The following is a 24,862-nucleotide window of genomic DNA, read 5'->3' as shown; positions in this document are numbered from 1 at the left end:
ACGATTCAAGTTTTAGGTATCGATTATTGACTTTTTAGCTGGCTTTGGTGCCTTGGACATGAGCTAGGACCATAAGATTCTGCATGAAAGGAGGACCAGCAGCGGAGTTCCACGGGAGAATGTGAAAAGTGTTCATATGTAGTAAAAACCTGAGAAATCCGTCCGTTTTCGTCATTTGTTATCGAATCGACTTAAAGCCAGATCGTCACATTGGCCGCTCTTCTCTCTGAAACGGTTGTACTTATCGTCTGCTAAGCTATGTCGCGTGCTGCGGTATGCGGAGACACTAAAAGCACCATAGTAGAACACAGATGAAGCTTCTAAGTTGATGTAATAGCCAGTAAGAAGTAATACAATTCACGTTTTAGGTATCGATTATTGACTTTTTAGCTGGCTTTGGTGCCTTGGACATGAGCTAGGACCTTAAGATTCTGCATGAAAGGAGGACTAGCAGCCGAGTTGCACGGGAGAATGTGAAAAGTGTTCATATGTAGTATAAACCTGAAAAATACGTCCGTTTTCGTCATTTGTTATCGAATCGACTTAAAGCCAGATCGTCACATTGGCTGCTCTTCTCTCTGAAACGGTTGTACTTATCGTCTGCAAAGCTATGTCGCGTGCTGCGTTATACGGAGACACTAAAATCAGCACAGTGGAACACAGATGAAGCTTCTAAGTTGATGTAATAGCCAGTAAGAAGTATTACAATTCAAATTTTAGGTATCGATTATTGACTTTTTAGCTGGCTTTGGTGCCTTGGACATGAGCTAGGACCTTAAGATTCAGTATGAAAGGAGGACTAGCAGCCGAGTTGCATGGTAGAATGTGAAAAGTGTTCAAATGTAGTAAAAACCTGAGAAATCCGTCCGTTTTCGTCATTTGTTATGGAATCAACTTAAAGCCAGATCGTCACATTGGCCGCTCTTCTCTCTGAAACGGTTGTACTTATCGCCTGCAAAGCTATGTCGCGTGCTGCGTTACGCGGAGACACTAAAATCGCCACAGTGGAACACAGATGAAGCTTCTAAGTTGATGTAATAGCCAGTAAGAAGTAGTACAATTCAAATTTTAGGTATCGATTATTGACTTTTTAGCTGGCTTTGATGCCTTGGCCATGAGCTAGGACCTTAAGATTCTGCATGAAAGGAGGACTAGCAGCGGAGTTCCACGGGAGAATGTGAAAAGTGTTCATATGTAGTAAAAACCTGAGAAATCCGTCCGTTTTCGGCATTTGTTATCGAATCGACTTAAAGCCAGATCGTCACATTGGCCGCGCTTCTCTCTGAAACGGTTGTACTTATCGTCTGCAAAGCTATGTCGCGTGCTGCGGTATGCGCAGACACTAAAAGCACCATAGTAGAACACAGACGAAGCATCTAAGTTGATGTAATAGCCAGTAAGAAGTAGTACAATTCAAGTTTTAGCTTCTCATTAATTACTTTTTAGCTGGCTTTCGTGCCTTGGACATGAGCTGGGACCGTAAGATTCTGCATGAAAGGAGGACTAGCAGGCGAGTTGTACGGGAGAAAGTGAGAAGTGTTCATATGTAGTAAAAACCTGAGAAATCCGTCCGTTTTCGTCATTTGTTATCGAATCGACTTAAGGCCAGATCGTCACATTGGCCACTCTTCTCTCTGAAACGGTTGTACTTATCGTTTGCAAAGCTATGTCGCGTGCTGCGGTATGCGGAGACACTAAAAGCACCATAGTAGAACACAGATGAAGCTTCTAAGTTGATGTAATAGCCAGTAAGAAGTAGTACAATTCAAGTTTTAGGTATCGATTATTGACATTTTAGCTGGCTTTGGTACCTTGGACATGAGCTAGGACCTTAAGATTCTGCATGAAAGGATGACTAGCAGCCGAGTTGCACAAAAGAATGTGAAAGGTGTTCATATGTAGCAAAAATCTGAGAAATACGTCCGTTTTCGTCATTTGTTATCGAATCGACTTAAAGCCAGAACGTCACATTGGCCGCTCTTCTCTCTGAAACGGTTGTACTTATCGTCTGCAAAGCTATGCCGCGTGCTGCGTTATGCGGAGACACTAAAGTCACCATAGTGGAACACAGATGAAGCTTCTAAGTTGTGTAATTGCCAGTAAGAAGTTGTACAATTTACGTTTTAGGCATCGATTATTGACTTTTTAGCTGGCTTTGGTGCCTTGGACATGAGCTAGGACCTTAAGGTTCTGCATGAAACGAGGACCAGCAGCGGAGTTCCACGGTAGAATGTGAAAAGTGTTCATATGTAGGAAAAACCTGAGAAATCCGTTCGTTTTCGACATTTGTTATCGAATCGACTTAAAGCCAGATCGTCACATTGCCGCTCTTCTCTCTGAAACGGTTGTACTTATCGTCTTCAAAGCTGTGTCGCGTGCTGCGTTATGCGGAGTACACTAAAAGCACCATAGTAGAACACAGATGAAGCTTCTAAGTTGATGTAATAGCCAGTAAGAAGTAGTACAATTCAAGTTTTAGGTTCTGATTATTTACTTTTTAGCTGGCTTTGGTGCCTTGGACATGAGCTGGGACCTTAAGATTCTGCATGAAAGGAGGACTAGCAGGCGAGTTGTACGGGAGAAAATGAGAAGTGTTCATATGTAGTAAAAACCTGAGAAATCCGTCCGTTTTCGTCATTTGTTATCGAATCGAATTAAGGCCAGATCGTCACATTGGCCACTCTTCTCTCTGAAACGGTTGTACTTATCGTCTGCAAAGCTATGTCGCGTGCTGCGGTATGCGGAGAAACTAAAAGCACCATAGTAGAACACAGATGAAGCTTCTAAGTTGATGTAATAGCCAGTAAGAAGTAGTACAATTCAAGTTTTAGGTATCGATTATTGACTTTTTAGCTGGCTTTGGTGCCTTGGACATAAGCTAGGACCTTAAGATTCTGCATGAAAGGAGGATTAGCAGCCGAGTTGTACGGGAGAATGTGAAAAGTCTTCATATGTAGTAAAAACCTGAGAAATCCGTCCGTTTTCGTCATTTGTTAAGGAATCGACTTAAAGCCAGATCGTCACATTGCCGCTCTTCTCTTTGAAACGGTTGTACTTATCGTCTGCAAAGCTATGTCGCGTGCTGCGGTATTCGCAGACACTAAAAGCACCATAGTAGAACACAGACGAAGCTTCTAAGTTGATGTAATAGCCAGTAAGAAGTAGTACAATTCAAGTTTTAGCTTCTCATTAATTACTTTTTAGCTGGCTTTCGTGCCTTGGACATGAGCTGGGACCTTAAGATTCTGCATGAAAGGATGACTAGCAGGCGAGTTGTACGGGAGAAAGTGAGAAGTGTTCATATGTAGTAAAAACCTGAGAAATCCGTCCGTTTTCGTCATTTGTTATCGAATCGACTTAAGGCCAGATCGTCACATTGTCCACTCTTCTCTCTGAAACGGTTGTACTTAACGTCTGCAAAGCTATGTCGCGTGCTGCGGTATGTGGAGACACTAAAAGCACCATAGTAGAACACAGATGAAGCTTCTAAGTTGATGTAATAGCCAGTAAGAAGTAGTACAATTCAAGTTTTAGGTATCGATTATTGACATTTTAGCTGGCTTTGGTGCCTTGGACATGAGCCAGGACCTTAGGATTCTGCATGAAAGGATGACTAGCAGCCGAGTTGCACGAAAGAATGTGAAAGGTGTTCATATGTAGTAAAAATCTGAGAAATACGTCCGTTTTCGTCATTTGTTATCGAATCGACTTAAAGCCAGATCGTCACATTGGCCGCTCTTCTCTCTGAAACGGTTGTACTTATCGTCTGCAAAGCTATGCCGCGTGCTGCGGTATGCGGAGACACTATTGTCACCATAGTGGAACACAGATGAAGCTTCTATGTTGTGTAATAGCCAGTAAGAAGTTGTACAATTCAAGTTTTAGGTATCGATTATTGACTTTTTAGCTGGCTTTGGTGCCTTGGACGTGAGCTAGAACCTTAATATTCTGCATGAAAGGAGGACTAGCAGCCGAGTTGCACGGGAGAATGTGAAAAGTGTTCATATGTAGTAAAAACCTTAGAAATTCGTCTGTTTTCGTCAATTTGTTATCGAATCGACTTAAAGCCAGATCGTCACATTGGCCGCTCTTCTCTCTGAAACGGTTGTACTTATCGTCTGCAAAACTATGTCGCGTGCTGCGGTATGCGGAGACACAAAAACCACCATAGTAGAACACAGATGAAGCTTCTAAGTTGATGTAATAACCAGTAAGAAGTAGTACAATTCAAGTTATAGGTATCGATTATTGACTTTTTAGCTGGCTTTGGTGCCTTGGACATGAGCTAGGACCTTAAGATTCTGCATGAAAGGAGGACTAGCATGCGAGTTGTACGGGAGAAAGTGAGAAGTGTTCATATGTAGTAAAAACCTGAGAAAGCCGCCCGTTTTCGTCATTTGGTATGGAATCAACTTAAAGCCAGATCGTCATATTGGCCGCTCTTCTCTCTGAAACGGTTGTACTTATCGTCTGCAAAGCTATGTCGCGTGCTGCGTTATACGGAGACACTTAAATCAGCACAGTGGAACACAGATGAAGCTTCTAAGTTGATGTAATAGCCAGTAAGAAGTAATACAATTCACGTTTTAGGTATCGATTATTGACTTTTTAGCTGGCTTTGGTGCCTTGGACATGAGCTAGGACCTTAAGATTCTGCATGAAAGGAGGACTAGCAGCCGAGTTGCACGGGAGAATGTGAAAAGTGTTCATATGTAGTATAAACCTGAAAAATACGTCCGTTTTCGTCATTTGTTATCGAATCGACTTAAAGCCAAATCGTCACATTGGCCGCTCTTCTCTCTGAAACGGTTGTACTTATCGTCTGCAAAGCTATGTCGCGTGCTGCGTTATACGGAGACACTTAAATCAGCACAGTGGAACACAGATGAAGCTTCTAAGTTGATGTAATAGCCAGTAAGAAGTAGTACAATTCAAGTTTTAGGTATCGATTATTGACTTTTTAGCTGGCTTTGATGCCTTGGACATGAGCTAGGACCTTAAGATTCAGTATGGAAGGAGGACTAGCAGCCGAGTTGCATGGTAGAATGTGAAAAGTGTTCAAATGTAGTAAAAACCTGAGAAATCCGTCCGTTTTCGTCATTTGTTATGGAATCAACTTAAAGCCAGATCGTCACATTGGCCGCTCTTCTCTCTGAAACGGTTGTACTTATCGTCTGCAAACCTATGTCGCGTGCTGCGGTATGTGGAGACACTAAAAGCACCATAGTAGAACACAGATGAAGCTTCTAAGTTGATGTAATAGCCAGTAAGAATTAGTACGATTCAAGTTTTAGGTATCGATTATTGACTTTTTAGCTGGCTTTGGTGCCTTGGACATGAGCTAGGACCATAAGATTCTGCATGAAAGGAGGACCAGCAGCGGAGTTCCACGGGAGAATGTGAAAAGTGTTCATATGTAGTAAAAACCTGAGAAATCCGTCCGTTTTCGTCATTTGTTATCGAATCGACTTAAAGCCAGATCGTCACATTGGCCGCTCTTCTCTCTGAAACGGTTGTACTTATCGTCTGCTAAGCTATGTCGCGTGCTGCGGTATGCGGAGACACTAAAAGCACCATAGTAGAACACAGATGAAGCTTCTAAGTTGATGTAATAGCCAGTAAGAAGTAATACAATTCACGTTTTAGGTATCGATTATTGACTTTTTAGCTGGCTTTGGTGCCTTGGACATGAGCTAGGACCTTAAGATTCTGCATGAAAGGAGGACTAGCAGCCGAGTTGCACGGGAGAATGTGAAAAGTGTTCATATGTAGTATAAACCTGAAAAATACGTCCGTTTTCGTCATTTGTTATCGAATCGACTTAAAGCCAGATCGTCACATTGGCTGCTCTTCTCTCTGAAACGGTTGTACTTATCGTCTGCAAAGCTATGTCGCGTGCTGCGTTATACGGAGACACTAAAATCAGCACAGTGGAACACAGATGAAGCTTCTAAGTTGATGTAATAGCCAGTAAGAAGTATTACAATTCAAATTTTAGGTATCGATTATTGACTTTTTAGCTGGCTTTGGTGCCTTGGACATGAGCTAGGACCTTAAGATTCAGTATGAAAGGAGGACTAGCAGCCGAGTTGCATGGTAGAATGTGAAAAGTGTTCAAATGTAGTAAAAACCTGAGAAATCCGTCCGTTTTCGTCATTTGTTATGGAATCAACTTAAAGCCAGATCGTCACATTGGCCGCTCTTCTCTCTGAAACGGTTGTACTTATCGCCTGCAAAGCTATGTCGCGTGCTGCGTTACGCGGAGACACTAAAATCGCCACAGTGGAACACAGATGAAGCTTCTAAGTTGATGTAATAGCCAGTAAGAAGTAGTACAATTCAAATTTTAGGTATCGATTATTGACTTTTTAGCTGGCTTTGATGCCTTGGCCATGAGCTAGGACCTTAAGATTCTGCATGAAAGGAGGACTAGCAGCGGAGTTCCACGGGAGAATGTGAAAAGTGTTCATATGTAGTAAAAACCTGAGAAATCCGTCCGTTTTCGGCATTTGTTATCGAATCGACTTAAAGCCAGATCGTCACATTGGCCGCGCTTCTCTCTGAAACGGTTGTACTTATCGTCTGCAAAGCTATGTCGCGTGCTGCGGTATGCGCAGACACTAAAAGCACCATAGTAGAACACAGACGAAGCATCTAAGTTGATGTAATAGCCAGTAAGAAGTAGTACAATTCAAGTTTTAGCTTCTCATTAATTACTTTTTAGCTGGCTTTCGTGCCTTGGACATGAGCTGGGACCGTAAGATTCTGCATGAAAGGAGGACTAGCAGGCGAGTTGTACGGGAGAAAGTGAGAAGTGTTCATATGTAGTAAAAACCTGAGAAATCCGTCCGTTTTCGTCATTTGTTATCGAATCGACTTAAGGCCAGATCGTCACATTGGCCACTCTTCTCTCTGAAACGGTTGTACTTATCGTTTGCAAAGCTATGTCGCGTGCTGCGGTATGCGGAGACACTAAAAGCACCATAGTAGAACACAGATGAAGCTTCTAAGTTGATGTAATAGCCAGTAAGAAGTAGTACAATTCAAGTTTTAGGTATCGATTATTGACATTTTAGCTGGCTTTGGTACCTTGGACATGAGCTAGGACCTTAAGATTCTGCATGAAAGGATGACTAGCAGCCGAGTTGCACAAAAGAATGTGAAAGGTGTTCATATGTAGCAAAAATCTGAGAAATACGTCCGTTTTCGTCATTTGTTATCGAATCGACTTAAAGCCAGAACGTCACATTGGCCGCTCTTCTCTCTGAAACGGTTGTACTTATCGTCTGCAAAGCTATGCCGCGTGCTGCGTTATGCGGAGACACTAAAGTCACCATAGTGGAACACAGATGAAGCTTCTAAGTTGTGTAATTGCCAGTAAGAAGTTGTACAATTTACGTTTTAGGCATCGATTATTGACTTTTTAGCTGGCTTTGGTGCCTTGGACATGAGCTAGGACCTTAAGGTTCTGCATGAAACGAGGACCAGCAGCGGAGTTCCACGGTAGAATGTGAAAAGTGTTCATATGTAGGAAAAACCTGAGAAATCCGTTCGTTTTCGACATTTGTTATCGAATCGACTTAAAGCCAGATCGTCACATTGCCGCTCTTCTCTCTGAAACGGTTGTACTTATCGTCTTCAAAGCTGTGTCGCGTGCTGCGTTATGCGGAGTACACTAAAAGCACCATAGTAGAACACAGATGAAGCTTCTAAGTTGATGTAATAGCCAGTAAGAAGTAGTACAATTCAAGTTTTAGGTTCTGATTATTTACTTTTTAGCTGGCTTTGGTGCCTTGGACATGAGCTGGGACCTTAAGATTCTGCATGAAAGGAGGACTAGCAGGCGAGTTGTACGGGAGAAAATGAGAAGTGTTCATATGTAGTAAAAACCTGAGAAATCCGTCCGTTTTCGTCATTTGTTATCGAATCGAATTAAGGCCAGATCGTCACATTGGCCACTCTTCTCTCTGAAACGGTTGTACTTATCGTCTGCAAAGCTATGTCGCGTGCTGCGGTATGCGGAGAAACTAAAAGCACCATAGTAGAACACAGATGAAGCTTCTAAGTTGATGTAATAGCCAGTAAGAAGTAGTACAATTCAAGTTTTAGGTATCGATTATTGACTTTTTAGCTGGCTTTGGTGCCTTGGACATAAGCTAGGACCTTAAGATTCTGCATGAAAGGAGGATTAGCAGCCGAGTTGTACGGGAGAATGTGAAAAGTCTTCATATGTAGTAAAAACCTGAGAAATCCGTCCGTTTTCGTCATTTGTTAAGGAATCGACTTAAAGCCAGATCGTCACATTGCCGCTCTTCTCTTTGAAACGGTTGTACTTATCGTCTGCAAAGCTATGTCGCGTGCTGCGGTATTCGCAGACACTAAAAGCACCATAGTAGAACACAGACGAAGCTTCTAAGTTGATGTAATAGCCAGTAAGAAGTAGTACAATTCAAGTTTTAGCTTCTCATTAATTACTTTTTAGCTGGCTTTCGTGCCTTGGACATGAGCTGGGACCTTAAGATTCTGCATGAAAGGATGACTAGCAGGCGAGTTGTACGGGAGAAAGTGAGAAGTGTTCATATGTAGTAAAAACCTGAGAAATCCGTCCGTTTTCGTCATTTGTTATCGAATCGACTTAAGGCCAGATCGTCACATTGTCCACTCTTCTCTCTGAAACGGTTGTACTTAACGTCTGCAAAGCTATGTCGCGTGCTGCGGTATGTGGAGACACTAAAAGCACCATAGTAGAACACAGATGAAGCTTCTAAGTTGATGTAATAGCCAGTAAGAAGTAGTACAATTCAAGTTTTAGGTATCGATTATTGACATTTTAGCTGGCTTTGGTGCCTTGGACATGAGCCAGGACCTTAGGATTCTGCATGAAAGGATGACTAGCAGCCGAGTTGCACGAAAGAATGTGAAAGGTGTTCATATGTAGTAAAAATCTGAGAAATACGTCCGTTTTCGTCATTTGTTATCGAATCGACTTAAAGCCAGATCGTCACATTGGCCGCTCTTCTCTCTGAAACGGTTGTACTTATCGTCTGCAAAGCTATGCCGCGTGCTGCGGTATGCGGAGACACTATTGTCACCATAGTGGAACACAGATGAAGCTTCTATGTTGTGTAATAGCCAGTAAGAAGTTGTACAATTCAAGTTTTAGGTATCGATTATTGACTTTTTAGCTGGCTTTGGTGCCTTGGACGTGAGCTAGAACCTTAATATTCTGCATGAAAGGAGGACTAGCAGCCGAGTTGCACGGGAGAATGTGAAAAGTGTTCATATGTAGTAAAAACCTTAGAAATTCGTCTGTTTTCGTCAATTTGTTATCGAATCGACTTAAAGCCAGATCGTCACATTGGCCGCTCTTCTCTCTGAAACGGTTGTACTTATCGTCTGCAAAACTATGTCGCGTGCTGCGGTATGCGGAGACACAAAAACCACCATAGTAGAACACAGATGAAGCTTCTAAGTTGATGTAATAACCAGTAAGAAGTAGTACAATTCAAGTTATAGGTATCGATTATTGACTTTTTAGCTGGCTTTGGTGCCTTGGACATGAGCTAGGACCTTAAGATTCTGCATGAAAGGAGGACTAGCATGCGAGTTGTACGGGAGAAAGTGAGAAGTGTTCATATGTAGTAAAAACCTGAGAAAGCCGCCCGTTTTCGTCATTTGGTATGGAATCAACTTAAAGCCAGATCGTCATATTGGCCGCTCTTCTCTCTGAAACGGTTGTACTTATCGTCTGCAAACCTATGTCGCGTCCTGCGGTATGTGGAGACACTAAAAGCACCATAGTAGAACACAGATGAAGCTTCTAAGTTGACGTAATAGCCAGTAAGAATTAGTACGATTCTAGTTTTAGGTATCGATTATTGACTTTTTAGCTGGCTTTGGTGCCTTGGACATGAGCTAGGACCATAAGATTCTGCATGAAAGGAGGACCAGCAGCGGAGTTCCACGGGAGAATGTGAAAAGTGTTCATATGTAGTAAAAACCTGAGAAATCCGTTCGTTTTCGTCATTTGTTATCGAATCGACTTAAAGCCAGATCGTCACATTGGCCGCTCTTCTCTCGGATACGGTTGTACTTATCGTCTGCAAAGCTATGTCGCGTGCTGCGGTATGCGGAGACACTAAAAGCACCATAGTAGAACACAGATGAAGCTTCTAAGATGATGTAATAGCCAGTAAGAAGTAGTACAATTCAAGTTTTAGGTATCGATTATTGACATTTTAGCTGGCTTTGGTGCCTTGGACATGAGCTAGGACCTTAAGATTCTGCATGAAAGGATGACTAGCAGCCGAGTTGCACGAAAGAATGTGAAAGGTGTTCATATGTAGCAAAAATCTGAGAAATACGTCCGTTTTCGTCATATGTTCTCGAATCGACTTAATGCTAGATCGTCACATTGCCGCTCTTCTCTCTGAAACGGTTGTACTTATCGTCTGCAAAGCTATGTCGCGTGCTGCGTTATGCGGAGTACACTAAAAGCACCATAGTAGAACACAGATGAAGCTTCTAAGTTGACGTAATAGCCAGTAAGAAGTAGTACAATTCAAGTTTTAGGTTCTGATTATTTACTTTTTAGCTGGCTTTGGTGCCTTGGACATGAGCTGGGACCTTAAGATTCTGCATGAAAGGAGGACTAGCAGGCGAGTTGTACGGGAGAAAATGAGAAGTGTTCATATGTAGTAAAAACCTGAGAAATCCGTCCGTTTTCGTCATTTGTTATCGAATCGAATTAAGGCCAGATCGTCACATTGGCCACTCTTCTTTCTGAAACGGTTGTACTTATCGTCTGCAAAGCTATGTCGCGTGCTGCGGTATGCGGAGACACTAAAAGCACCATAGTAGAAGACAGATGAAGCTTCTAAGTTGATGTAATAGCCAGTAAGAAGTAGTACAATTCAAGTTTTAGGTATCGATTATTGACATTTTAGCTGGCTTTGGTGCCTTGGACATGAGCTAGGACCTTAAGATTCTGCATGAAAGGATGACTAGCAGCCGAGTTGCACGAAAGAATGTGAAAGGTGTTCATATGTAGCAAAAATCTGAGAAATACGTCCGTTTTCGTCATTTGTTATCGAATCGACTTAAAGCCAGATCGTCACATTGGCCGCTCTTCTCTCTGAAACGGTTGTACTTATCGTCTGCAAAGCTATGCCGCATGCTGCGTTATGCGGAGACACTAAAGTCACCATAGTGGAACACAGATGAAGCTTCGAAGTTGTGTAATAGCCAGTAAGAAGTTGTACAATTTACGTTTTAGGTATCGATTATTGACTTTTTAGCTGGCTTTGGTGCCTTGGACATGAGCTAGGACCTTAAGATTCTGCATGAAAAGATGACTAGCAGCCGAGTTGCACGAAAGAATGTGAAAGGTGTTCATATGTAGTAAAAATCTGAGAAATACGTCCGTTTTAGTCATTTGTTATCGAATCGACTTAAAGCCAGATCGTCACATTGGCCGCTCTTCTCTCTGAAACGGTTGTACTTATCGTCTGCAAAGCTATGCCGCGTGCTGCGTTATGCGGAGACACTAAAGTCACCATAGTGGAACACAGATGAAGCTTCTAAGTTGTGTAATAGCCAGTAAGAAGTTGTACAATTCAAGTTTTAGGTATCTATTATTGACTTTTTAGCTGGCTTTGTTGCCTTGGACGTGAGCTAGAACCTTAAGATTCTGCGTGAAAGGAGGACTAGCAGCCGAGTTGCACGGGAGAATGTGAAAAGTGTTCATATGTAGTAAAAACCTTAGAAATTCGTCCGTTTTCGTCAATTTGTTATCGAATCGACTTAAAGCCAGATCGTCACATTGGCCGCTCTTCTCTCTGAAACGGTTGTACTTATCGTCTGCAAAACTATGTCGCGTGCTGCGGTATGCGGAGACACAAAAACCACCATAGTAGAACACAGATGAAGCTTCTAAGTTGATGTAATAACCAGTAAGAAGTAGTACAATTCAAGTTATAGGTATCGATTATTGACTTTTTAGCTGGCTTTGGTGCCTTGGACATGAGCTAGGACCTTAAGATTCTGCATGAAAGGAGGACTAGCATGCGAGTTGTACGGGAGAAAGTGAGAAGTGTTCATATGTAGTAAAAACCTGAGAAATCCGTCCGTTTTCGTCATTTGGTATGGAATCAACTTAAAGCCAGATCGTCATATTGGCCGCTCTTCTCTCTGAAACGGTTGTACTTATCGTCTGCAAACCTATGTCGCGTGCTGCGGTATGCGGAGACACTAAAAGCACCATAGTAGAACACAGATGAAGCTTCTAAGTTGATGTAATAGCCAGTAAGAAGTAGTACAATTCAAGTTTTAGGTATCGATTATTGACATTTTAGCTGGCTTTGGAGCCTTGGACATAAGCTAGGACCTTAAGATTCTGCATGAAAGGAGGATTAGCAGCCGAGTTGTACGGGAGGATGTGAAAAGTGTTCATATGTAGTAAAAACCTGAGAAATCCGTCCGTTTTCGTCATTTGTTAAGGAATCGACTTATAGCCAGATCGTCACATTGCCGCTCTTCTCTCTGAAACGGTTGTACTTATCGTCTGCAAAGCTATGTCGCGTGCTGCGTTATGCGGAGACACTAAAAGCACCATACTAGAACACAGATGAAGCTTCTAAGTTGATGTAATAGCCAGTAAGAAGTAGTACAATTCAAGTTTTAGGTATCGATTATTGACATTTTAGCTGGCTTTGGTGCCTTGGACATGAGCTAGGACCTTAAGATTCTGCATGAAAGGATGACTAGCAGCCGAGTTGCACGAAAGTATGTGAAAGGTGTTCATATGTAGCAAAAATCTGAGAAATACGTCCGTTTTCGTCATTTGTTATCGAATCGACTTAAAGCCAGATCGTCATATTGGTCGCTCTTCTCTCTGAAACGGTTGTACTTATCGTCTGCAAAGCTATGCCGCGTGCTGCGTTATGCGGAGGCACTAAAGTCACCATAGTGGAACACAGATGAAGCTTCTAAGTTGTGTAATAGCCAGTAAGAAGTAGTACAATTCAAGTTTTAGGTATCGATTATTGACTTTTTATCTGGCTTTGGTGCCTTGGACATGAGCTAGGACCTTAAGATTCTGCATGAAACGAGGACCAGCAGCGGAGTTCCACGGTAGAATGTGAAAGTGTTCATATGTAGGAAAAACCTGAGAAATCCGTTCGTTTTCGACGTTTGTTATCGAATCGACTTAAAGCCAGATCGTCACATTGGCCGCTCTTCTCTCTGAAACGGTTGTACTTATCGTCTGCAAAGCTATGTCGCGTGCTGCGGTATGCGGCGACACTAAAAGCACCATAGTAGAACACAGATCAAGCTTCTAAGTTGATGTAATAGCCAGTAAGAAGTAGTACAATTCAAGTTTTAGGTATCGATTATTGACATTTTAGCTGGCTTTGGTGCCTTGGACATGAGCTAGGACCTTAAGATTCTGCATGAAAGGAGGATTAGCAGCCGAGTTGCACGGGAGAATGTGAAAAGTGTTCATATGTAGTAAAAACCTGAGAAATCCGTCCGTTTTCGTCATTTGTTATGGAATCGACTTCAAGCCAGATCGTCACATTGCAGCTCTTCTCTCTGAAACGGTTGTACTTATCGCCTGAAAAGCTATGTCGCGTGATGCGGTATGTGGAGACACTAAAAGCACTATAGTAGAACACAGATGAAGCTTCTAAGTTGATGTAATAGCCAGTAAGAAGTAGTACAATTCAAGTTTTAGGTATTGATTATTGACTTTTAAGCTGGCTTTGGTGCCTTGGACATGAGCTAGGACCTTAAGATTCTGCATGAAAGGAGGACTAGCAGCCGAGTTGCACGGGAGAATGTGAAAAGTGTTCATATGTAGTAAAAACCTGAGAAATCCGTCCGTTTTCGTCATGTGTTATCGAATCGACTTAAAGCCAGATCGTCACATTGGCCGCTCTTCTCTCTGAAACGGTTGTACTTATCGTCTGCAAAGCTATGTCGTATGCTGCGGTAGGCGGAGACACTGAAACCACCACAGTAGAACACAGATGAAGCTTCTAATTTGATGTAATAGCCAGTAAGAAACAGTACAATTCAAGTTTTAGATATCGATTATTGACTTTTTAGCTGGCTTTGATGCCTTGGACATGAGCTAGGACCTTAAGAATCTGCATGAAAGGAGGACTAGCAGCCGAGTTGCAGGGAAGAATGTGAAAAGTGTTCATATGTAGTAAAAACCTGAGAAATCCGTCCGTTTTCGTCATTTGTTATGGAATCGACTTAAAGCCAGATCGTCACAATGCCGCTCTTCTCTCTGAAACGGTTGTACTTATCGTCTGCAAAACTATGTCGCGTGCTGCGGTATGCGGAGGCACAAAAACCACCATAGTAGAACACAGATGAAGCTTCTAAGTTGATGTAATAACCAGTAAGAAGTAGTACAATTCAAGTTATAGGTATCGATTATTGACTTTTTAGCTGGCTTTGGTGCCTTGGACATGAGCTAGGACCTTAAGATTCTGCATGAAAGGAGGACTAGCAGCCGAGTTGAACGGGAGAATGAGAAAAGAGTTCATATGTAGTAGAAACCTGAGAAATCCGTCCGTTTTCATCATTTGTTATCGTATCGACTTAAAGCCAGATCGTCACATTGGCCGCTCTTCTCTCTGAAACGGTTGTACTTATCGTCTGCAAAGCTATGTCGCGTGCTGCGGTATGCGGAGACACAAAAAGCACCATAGTGGAACACAGATGAAGCTTCTACATTGATGTAATAGCCAGTCAGAAGTAGTACATTTCAAGTTTTAGGTATCGATTATTGACTTTTTAGCTGGCTTTGGTGCCTTGGATGTGAGCTAGGACCTTAAGATTCTGCATGAAAGGGGTCTAGCAGCCGAGTTGCACGGGAGAATGTGAAAAGTGTTCATATGTAGTAAAAACCTGAGAAACCCGTCCGTTTTCGTCATTTGTTATCGAATCGACTTAAAGCCAGGTCGTCACATTGGCCGCTCTTCTCTCAGAAACGGTTGTACTTATCGTCTGAAATCTATGTCGCGCGCTGCGGTATGTGGGGACATTAAAAGCACCATAGTAGAACACAGATGAAGCTTCTAAGATGATGTAATAGCCAGTAAGAATTAATACAATACCAGTTTTAGGTATCGATTATTGACTTTTTAGCTGGCTTTGGTGCCTTGGATGTGAGCTAGGACCTTAAGATTGTGCATGAAAGGAGGACTAGCAGCCGAGTTGCATGTTAGAATATGAAAAGTGTTCATATGTAGTAAAAACCTGAGAAATCCGTCCGTTTTCGTCATTTGTTATCGAATCGACTTAAAGCCAGGTCGTCACATTGGCCGTTCTTTTCTCTGAAACGGTTGTACTTATCGTCTGCAAAGCTCTGTCGCGTGCTGCGGTATGCGGAGACACTAAAATCACCATAGTAGAACACAGATGAAGCTTCTAAGTAGATGTAATAGCCAGTAAGAAGTAGTACAACTCAAGTTTTAGGTATCGATTATTTACTTTTTAGCTGGCTGTAATGCCTTTTACATGAGCTAGGACCTAAAGATTCTGCATGAAATCAGGACTAGCAGCCGAATTGCACGGGAGATTGTGAAAAGTGTTCAGATGTAGTAAAAACCTGAGGAATCCGTCCGTTTTCGTCATTTGTTATGGAATCGACGTAAAGCCAGAACGTCACATTGGCCGCTCTTCTCTCTGAAACAGTTGTACTTATCGTCTGCAAACCTATGTCGCGTGCTGCGGTATGTGAAGACTCTAAAAGCACCATAGTAGAACACAGAAGAAGCTTCTAAGTTGATGTAATAGCCAGTAAGAAGTAGTACAACTCAAGTTTTAGGTATCGATTATTTACTTTTTAGCTGGCTTTAATGCCTTTTACATGAGCTAGGATCTTAAGATTCTGCATGAAATCAGGACTAGCAGCCTAATTGCACGGGAGATTGTGAAAAGTGTTCAGATGTAGTAAAAACCTGAGGAATCCGTCCGTTTTCGTCATTTGTTATGGAATCGACGTAAAGCCAGAACGTCACATCGGCCGCTCTTCTCTCTGAAACGGTTGTACATATCGTCTGCAAACCTATGTCGCATGCTGCGGTATGCGGAGACACTAAAAGCACCATAGTAGAACACAGATGAAGCTTCTAAATTGATGTAATAGCCAGTAAGAAGTAGTACAATTCAAGTTTTACGTATCGATTATTGACTTTTTAGCTGGCTTTGGTGCCTTGGACATGAGCTAAGACCTTAAGATTCTGCATGAAAGGAGGACTAGCAGCCGAGTTGCACGGGAGAATGTGAAAAGTGTTCATATGTAGTAAAAACCTGAAAAATCCGTTCGTTATCGTCATTTGTCTTCGAATCGACTTCAAGCAAGATCGTCACATTGGCTGCTCTTCTCTCTGAAACGGTTGTACTTATCGTCTGCAAAGCTATGTCGCGTGCTGCGATATGCGGAGACACTAAGATCACCATAGTAGGACACAGATGAAGCTTCTAAGTTGATGTAATAGCCAGTAAGAAGTAGTACAATTCAAGTTTTAGGTATCGATTATTGACTTTTTATCTGGCTTTGGTGCCTTGGACATGAGCTAGGACCTTAAGATTCTGCATGAAACGAGGACCAGCAGCGGAGTTCCACGGTAGAATGTGAAAAGTGTTCATATGTAGGAAAATCCTGAGAAATCCGTTCGTTTTCGACATTTGTTATCGAATCGACTTAAAGCCAGATCGTCACATTGGCCGTTCTTTTCTCTGAAACGGTTGTACTTATCGTTTGCAAAGCTATGTCGCGTGCTGCGGTATGCGGCGACACTAAAAGCACCATAGTAGAACACAGATCAAGCTTCTAAGTTGATGTAATAGCCAGTAAGAAGTAGTACAATTCAAGTTTTAGGTATCGATTATTGACATTTTAGCTGGTTTGGTGCCTTGGACATGAGCTAGGACCTTAAGGTTCTGCATGAAAGGAGGATTAGCAGCCGAGTTGCACGGGAGAATGTGAAAAGTGTTCATATGTAGTAAAAACCTGAGAAATCCGTCCTTTTTCGTCATTTGTTATGGAATCGACTTAAAGCCAGATCGTCACATTGCCGCTCTTCTCTCTGAAACGGTTGTACTTATCGTCTGGAAACCTATGTCGCGTGCTGCGGTATGTGGAGACACTAAAAGCATCATAGTAGAACACAGATGAAGCTTCTAAGTTGATGTAATAGCCAGTAAGAATTAGTACGATTCAAGTTTTAGGTATCGATTATTGACTTTATAGCTGGCTTTCGTGCCTTGGTCATGAGCTAGGACCATAAGATTCTGCATGAAAGGAGGACCAGCAGCGGAGTTCCACGGGAGAATGTGAAAAGTGTTCATATGTAGTATAAACCTGAGAAATCCGTCAGTTTTCGTCATTTGTTATCGAATCGACTTAAAGCCAGATCGTCACATTGGCCGCTCTTCTCTCTGAAACGGTTGTACTTATCGTCTGCAAAGCTATGTCGCGTGCTGCGTTATGCGGAGACACTAATAGCACCATAGTAGAACACAGATGAAGCTTCTAAGTTGATGTAATAGCATGCAGGAAGTAGTACAATTCAAGTTTTAGGTTCTCATTAATTACTTTTTAGCTGGCTTTGGTGCCTGGGACATGAGCTAGGACCTTAAGATTCTGCATGAAAGGAGGACTAGCAGCCGAGTTGCACGGGACAATATGAAAAGTGTTCATATGTAGTAAAAACCTGAGAAATCCGTCCGTTTTCGTCATTTGTTATCGAATCGCCTTAAAGCCAGATCGTCACTTGGCCGCTCTTCTCTCTGAAACGGCTGTACTTATCGTCTGCAATGCTATGTGGCGTGCTGCGGTATGCGGAGACACTAAAAGCACCATAGTAGAACACAGATTAAGCTTCTACGTTGATGTAATAGCCAGTAAGAAGTAGTACAATTCAAGTTTTAGGTACTGATTATTGACTTTTTAGCTGGCTTTGGTGCCTTGGACATGAGCTAGGACCTTAAGATTCTGCATGAAACGAGGACTAGCAGCCGAGTTGCACGGGAGAATGTGAAAAGTCTTCATATGTAGTAAAAACCCGAGAAATCCGTCAGTTTTCGTCATTTGTTATCGAATCGACTTAAAGCCAGATCGTCACATTGGCCGCTCTTCTCTCTGAAACGGTTGTACTTATCGTCTGCAAAGCTATGTCGCGTGCTGCGGTATGCGGAGACACTAAAAGCACCATAGTAGAACACAGATGAAGCTTCAATGATGATGTAATAGCCAGTAAGTAGTAGTACAATTAAAGTTTTAGGTATCGATTATTGACTTTTTAGCTGGCTTTGGTGCCTTGGACATGAGCTAGGACCTTAAGATTCTGCATGAAAGGAGGACTAGCAGCCGCGTTTGATGGGAGAATGTGAAAAGTGTTCATATGTAGTAAAAACCCGAGGAATCCGTCCGTTTTCGTCATTTGTTATCGAATCGACTTAAAGCCAGATCGTCACATTGGCCGCTCTTCTCTCTGAAACGGTTGTACTTATCGCCTGCAAAGCTATGTCGCGTGATGCGGTATGCGGAGACACTAAAAGCACCATAGTAGAACACAGATGAAGCTTCTAAGTTGATGTAATAGCCAGTAAGAAGTAGTACAATTCAAGTTTTAGGTATCGATTATTGACTTTTTAGCTGGCTTTGGTGCCTTGGACATGAGCTAGGACCTTAAGATTCTGCATGAAAGGAGGACTAGCAGCCGAGTTGCACGGGAGAATGTGAAAAGTGTTCATATGTAGTAAAAACCTTAGAAATCCGTCCGTTTTCGTCATTTGTTATCGAATCGACTTAAAGCCAGATCGTCACATTGGCCGCTCTTCTCTCTGAAACGGTTGTACTTATCGTCTGCAAAGCTATGTCGTATGCTGCGGTAGGCGGAGACACTGAAACCACCACAGTAGAACACAGATGAAGCTTCTAAGTTGATGTAATAACCAGTAAGAAGTAGTACAATTCAAGTTATAGGTATCGATTATTGACTTTTTAGCTGGCTTTGGTGCCTTGGACATGAGCTAGGACCTTAAGATTCTGCATGAAAGGAGGACTAGCAGCCGAGTTGAACGGGAGAATGTGAAAAGAGTTCATATGTAGTAGAAACCTGAGAAATCCGTCCGTTTTCATCATTTGTTATCGTATCGACTTAAAACCAGATCGTCACATTGGCCGCTCTTCTCTCTGAAACGGTTGTACTTATCGTCTGCAAAGCTATGTCGCGTGCTGCGGTATGCGGAGACACAAAAAGCACCATAGTGGAACACAGGTGAAGCTTCTACATTGATGTAATAGCCAGTCAGATGTAGTACATTTCAAGTTTTAGGTATCGATTATTGACTTTTTAGCTGGCTTTGGTGCCTTGGATGTGAGCTAGGACCTTAAGATTCTGCATGAAAGGGGGACTAGCAGCCGAGTTGCACGGGAGAATGTGAAAAGTGTTCATATGTAGTAAAAACCTGAGAAACCCGTCCGTTTTCGTCATTTGTTATCGAATCGACTTAAAGCCAGATCGTCACATTGGCCGCTCTTCTCTCAGAAACGGTTGTACTTATCGTCTGAAAGCTATGTCGCGTGCTGCGGTATGTGGGGACACTAAAAGCACCATAGTAGAACACAGATGAAGCTTCTAAGATGATGTAATAGCCAGTAAGAATTAATACAATACCAGTTTTAGGTATCGATTATTGACTTTTTAGCTGGCTTTGGTGCCTTGGACATGAGCTAGGACCTTAAGATTCTGCATGAAAGGAGGACTAGCAGCCGAGTTGCATGTTAGAATATGAAAAGTGTTCATATGTAGTAAAAACCTGAGAAATCCGTCCGTTTTCGTCATTTGTTATCGAATCGACTTAAAGCCAGGTCGTCACATTGGCCGTTCTTCAATCTGAAACGGTTGTACATATCGTCTGCAAAGCTATGTCGCGTGCTGCGGTATGCGGAGACACTAAAATCACCATAGTAGAACACAGATGAAGCTTCTAAGTAGATGTAATAGCCAGTAAGAAGTAGTACAATTCAAGTTTTGGGCATCGATTATTGACTTTTAGCTGGCTATGGTGCCTTGGACATGAGCTACGACCTTAAGATTCTGCATCAAGGGAGGACTAGCAGCCGAGTTGCACGGGAGAATATGAAAAGTGTTCATATGTAGTAAAAACCTGTGAAATCCATCCGTTTTCGTCATTTGTTATCGAATCGACTTAAAGCCAGATCGTCACATTGGCAGCTCTTCTCTCTGAAACGGTTGTACTTATCGTCTGCAAACCTATGTCGCGTGCTGCGGTATGTGAAGACTCTAAAAGCACCATAGTAGAACACAGAAGAAGCTTCTAAGTTGATGTAATAGCCAGTAAGAAGTAGTACAACTCAAGTTTTAGGTATCGATTATTTACTTTTTAGCTGGCTTTGGTGCCTTTTACATGAGCTAGGACCTTAAGATTCTGCATGATATCAGGACTAGCAGCCGAGTTGCACGGGAGAATATGAAAAGTGTTCATATGTAGTAAAAACCTGTGAAATCCATCCGTTTTCGTCATTTGTTATCGAATCGACTTAAAGCCAGAATGTCACATCGGCCGCTCTTCTCTCTGAAACGGTTGTACATATCGTCTGCAAAGCAATGTCGCATGCTGCGGTATGCGGAGACACTAAAAGCACCATAGTAGAACACAGATGAAGCTTCTAAATTGATGTAATAGCCAGTAAGAAGTAGTACAATTCAAGTTTTACGTATCGATTATTGACTTTTTAGCTGGCTTTGGTGCCTTGGACATAAGCTAGGACCTTAAGATTCTGCATGAAAGGAGGACTAGCAGCCGAGTTGCACTGGAGAATGTGAAAAGTGTTCATATGTAGTAAAAACCTGAGAAATCCGTTCGTTATCGTCATTTGTCTTCGAATCGACTTCAAGCCAGATCGTCACATTGGCTGCTCTTCTCTCTGAAACGGTTGTACTTATCGTCTGCAAAGCTATGTCGCGTGCTGCGATATGCGGAGACACTAAGATCACCATAGTAGGACACAGATGAAGCTTCTAAGTTGATGTAATAGCCAGTAAGAAGTAGTACAATTCAAGTTTTAGGTATCGATTATTGACATTTTAGCTGGCTTTGGTGCCTTGGACATGAGCTAGGACCTTAAGATTCAGTATGAAAGGAGGACTAGCAGCCGCGTTGCATGGGAGAATGTGAAAAGTGTTCATATGTAGTAAAAACCTGAGAAATCCGTCCGTTTTTGTCATTTGGTATGGAATCAACTTAAAGCCAGATCGTCACATTGGCCGCTCTTCTCTCTGAAACGGTTGTACTTATCGTCTGCAAAACTATGTCGCGTGCTGCGTTATGCGGAGACACTAAAAGCACCATAGTAGAACACAGATGAAGCTTCTAAGTTGATGTAATAGCCATTAAGAAGTAGTACAATTCAAGTTTTAGGTTCTGATTATTTACTTTTTAGCTGGCTTTGGTGCCTTGGACATGAGCTGGGACCTTAAGATTCTGCATGAAAGGAGGATTAGCAGGCGAGTTGTACGGGAGAAAGTGAGAAGTGTTCATATGTAGTAAAAACCTGAGAAATCCGTCCGTTTTCGTCATTTGTTATCGAATCGAATTAAGGCCAGATCGTCACATTGGCCACTCTTCTCTCTGAAACGGTTGTACTTATCGTCTGCAAAGCTATGTCGCGTGCTGCGGTATGCGGAGACACTAAAAGCACCATAGTAGAACACAGATGAAGCTTCTAAGTTGATGTAATAGCCAGTAAGAAGTAGTACAATTCAAGTTTTAGGTATCGATTATTGACATTTTAGCTGGCTTTGGTGCCTTGGACATGAGCTAGGACCTTAAGATTCTGCATGAAAGGATGACTAGCAGCCGAGTTACACGAAAGAATGTGAAAGGTGTTCATATGTAGTAAAAATCTGAGAAATACGTCCGTTTTCGTCATTTGTTATCGAATCGACTTAAAGCCAGATCGTCACATTGGCCGCTTTTCTCTCTGAAACGGTTGTACTTATCGTCTTCAAAGCTATGCCGCGTGCTGCGTTATGCGGAGACACTAAAGTCAGCATAGTGGAACACAGATGAAGCTTCTAAGTTGTGTAATAGCCAGTAAGAAGTTGTACAATTCAAGTTTTAGGTATCGATTATTGACTTTTTAGCTGGCTTTGATGCCTTGGACATGAGCTAGGACCTTAAGAATCTGCATGAAAGGAGGACTAGCAGCCGAGTTGCAGGGAAGAATGTGAAAAGTGTTCATATGTAGTAAAAACCTGAGAAATCCGTCCGTTTTAGTCATTTGTTATGGAATCGACTTAAAGCCAGATCGTCACATTGCCGCTCATCTCTCTGAAACGGTTGTACTTATCGTCTGCAAAGCTATGTCGCGTGCTGCGGTATGCGGAGGCACAAAAACCACCATAGTAGAACACAGATGAAGCTTCTAAGTTGATGTAATAACCAGTAAGAAGTAGTACAATTCAAGTTATAGGTATCGATTATTGACTTTTTAGCTGGCTTTGGTGCCTTGGACATGAGCTAGGACCTTAAGATTCTGCATGAAAGGAGGACTAGCAGCCGAGTTGTACGGGAGAATGTGAAAAGAGTTCATATGTAGTAGAAACCTGAGAAATCCGTCCGTTTTCATCATTTGTTATCGTATCGACTTAAAACCAGATCGTCACATTGGCCGCTCTTCTCTCTGAAACGGTTGTACTTATCGTCTGCAAAGCTATGTCGCGTGCTGCGGTATGCGGAGACACAAAAAGCACCATAGTGGAACACAGGTGAAGCTTCTACATTGATGTAATAGCCAGTCAGATGTAGTACATTTCAAGTTTTAGGTATCGATTATTGACTTTTTAGCTGGCTTTGGTGCCTTGGATGTGAGCTAGGACCTTAAGATTCTGCATGAAAGGGGGACTAGCAGCCGAGTTGCACGGGAGAATGTGAAAAGTGTTCATATGTAGTAAAAACCTGAGAAACCCGTCCGTTTTCGTCATTTGTTATCGAATCGACTTAAAGCCAGGTCGTCACATTGGCCGCTCTTCTCTCAGAAACGGTTGTACTTATCGTCTGAAAGCTATGTCGCGTGCTGCGGTATGTGGGGACACTAAAAGCACCATAGTAGAACACAGATGAAGCTTCTAAGATGATGTAATAGCCAGTAAGAATTAATACAATACCAGTTTTAGGTATCGATTATTGACTTTTCAGCTGGCTTTGGTGCCTTGGACATGAGCTAGGACCTTAAGATTCTGCATGAAAGGAGGACTAGCAGCCGAGTTGCATGTTAGAATATGAAAAGTGTTCATATGTAGTAAAAACCTGAGAAATCCGTCGGTTTTCGTCATTTGTTATCGAATCGACTTAAAGCCAGGTCGTCACATTGGCCGTTCTTCAATCTGAAACGGTTGTACATATCGTCTGCAAAGCTATGTCGCGTGCTGCGGTATGCGGAGACACTAAAATCACCATAGTAGAACACAGATGAAGCTTCTAAGTAGATGTAATAGCCAGTAAGAAGTAGTACAATTCAAGTTTTGGGCATCGATTATTGACTTTTAGCTGGCTATGGTGCCTTGGACATGAGCTCCGACCTTAAGATTCTGCATCAAGGGAGGACTAGCAGCCGAGTTGCACGGGAGAATATGAAAAGTGTTCATATGTAGTAAAAACCTGTGAAATCCATCCGTTTTCGTCATTTGTTATCGAATCGACTTAAAGCCAGATCGTCACATTGGCCGCTCTTCTCTCTGAAACGGTTGTACTTATCGTCTGCAAACCTATGTCGCGTGCTGCGGTATGTGAAGACTCTAAAAGCACCATAGTAGAACACAGAAGAAGCTTCTAAGTTGATGTAATAGCCAGTAAGAAGTAGTACAATTCAAGTTTTAGGTATCGATTATTGACTTTTTATCTGGCTTTGGTGCCTTGGACATGAGCTAGGAGCTTAAGATTCTGCATGAAACGAGGACCAGCAGCGGAGTTCCACGGTAGAATGTGAAAAGTGTTCATATGTAGGAAAAACCTGAGAAATCCGTTCGTTATCGTCATTTGTCTTCGAATCGACTTCAAGCCAGATCGTCACATTGGCTGCTCTTCTCTCTGAAACGGTTGTACTTATCGTCTGCAAAGCTATGTCGCGTGCTGCGATATGCGGAGACACTAAGATCACCATAGTAGGACACAGATGAAGCTTCTAAGTTGATGTAATAGCCAGTAAGAAGTAGTACAATTCAAGTTTTAGGTATCGATTATTGACATTTTAGCTGGCTTTGGTGCCTTGGACATGAGCTAGGACCTTAAGATTCAGTATGAAAGGAGGACTAGCAGCCGCGTTGCATGGGAGAATGTGAAAAGTGTTCATATGTAGTAAAAACCTGAGAAATCCGTCCGTTTTTGTCATTTGGTATGGAATCAACTTAAAGCCAGATCGTCACATTGGCCGCTCTTCTCTCTGAAACGGTTGTACTTATCGTCTGCAAAACTATGTCGCGTGCTGCGTTATGCGGAGACACTAAAAGCACCATAGTAGAACACAGATGAAGCTTCTAAGTTGATGTAATAGCCATTAAGAAGTAGTACAATTCAAGTTTTAGGTTCTGATTATTTACTTTTTAGCCGGCTTTGGTGCCTTGGACATGAGCTGGGACCTTAAGATTCTGCATGAAAGGAGGATTAGCAGGCGAGTTGTACGGGAGAAAGTGAGAAGTGTTCATATGTAGTAAAAACCTGAGAAATCCGTCCGTTTTCGTCATTTGTTATCGAATCGAATTAAGGCCAGATCGTCACATTGGCCACTCTTCTCTCTGAAACGGTTGTACTT

Source organism: Schistocerca gregaria, unplaced genomic scaffold (assembly GCF_023897955.1).
Source record: "Schistocerca gregaria isolate iqSchGreg1 unplaced genomic scaffold, iqSchGreg1.2 ptg000317l, whole genome shotgun sequence".
NCBI lineage: Eukaryota > Metazoa > Arthropoda > Insecta > Orthoptera > Acrididae > Schistocerca > Schistocerca gregaria.
The sequence above is the reverse complement of the archived record's forward strand: the minus strand, read 5'-3'. Positions refer to the sequence as shown.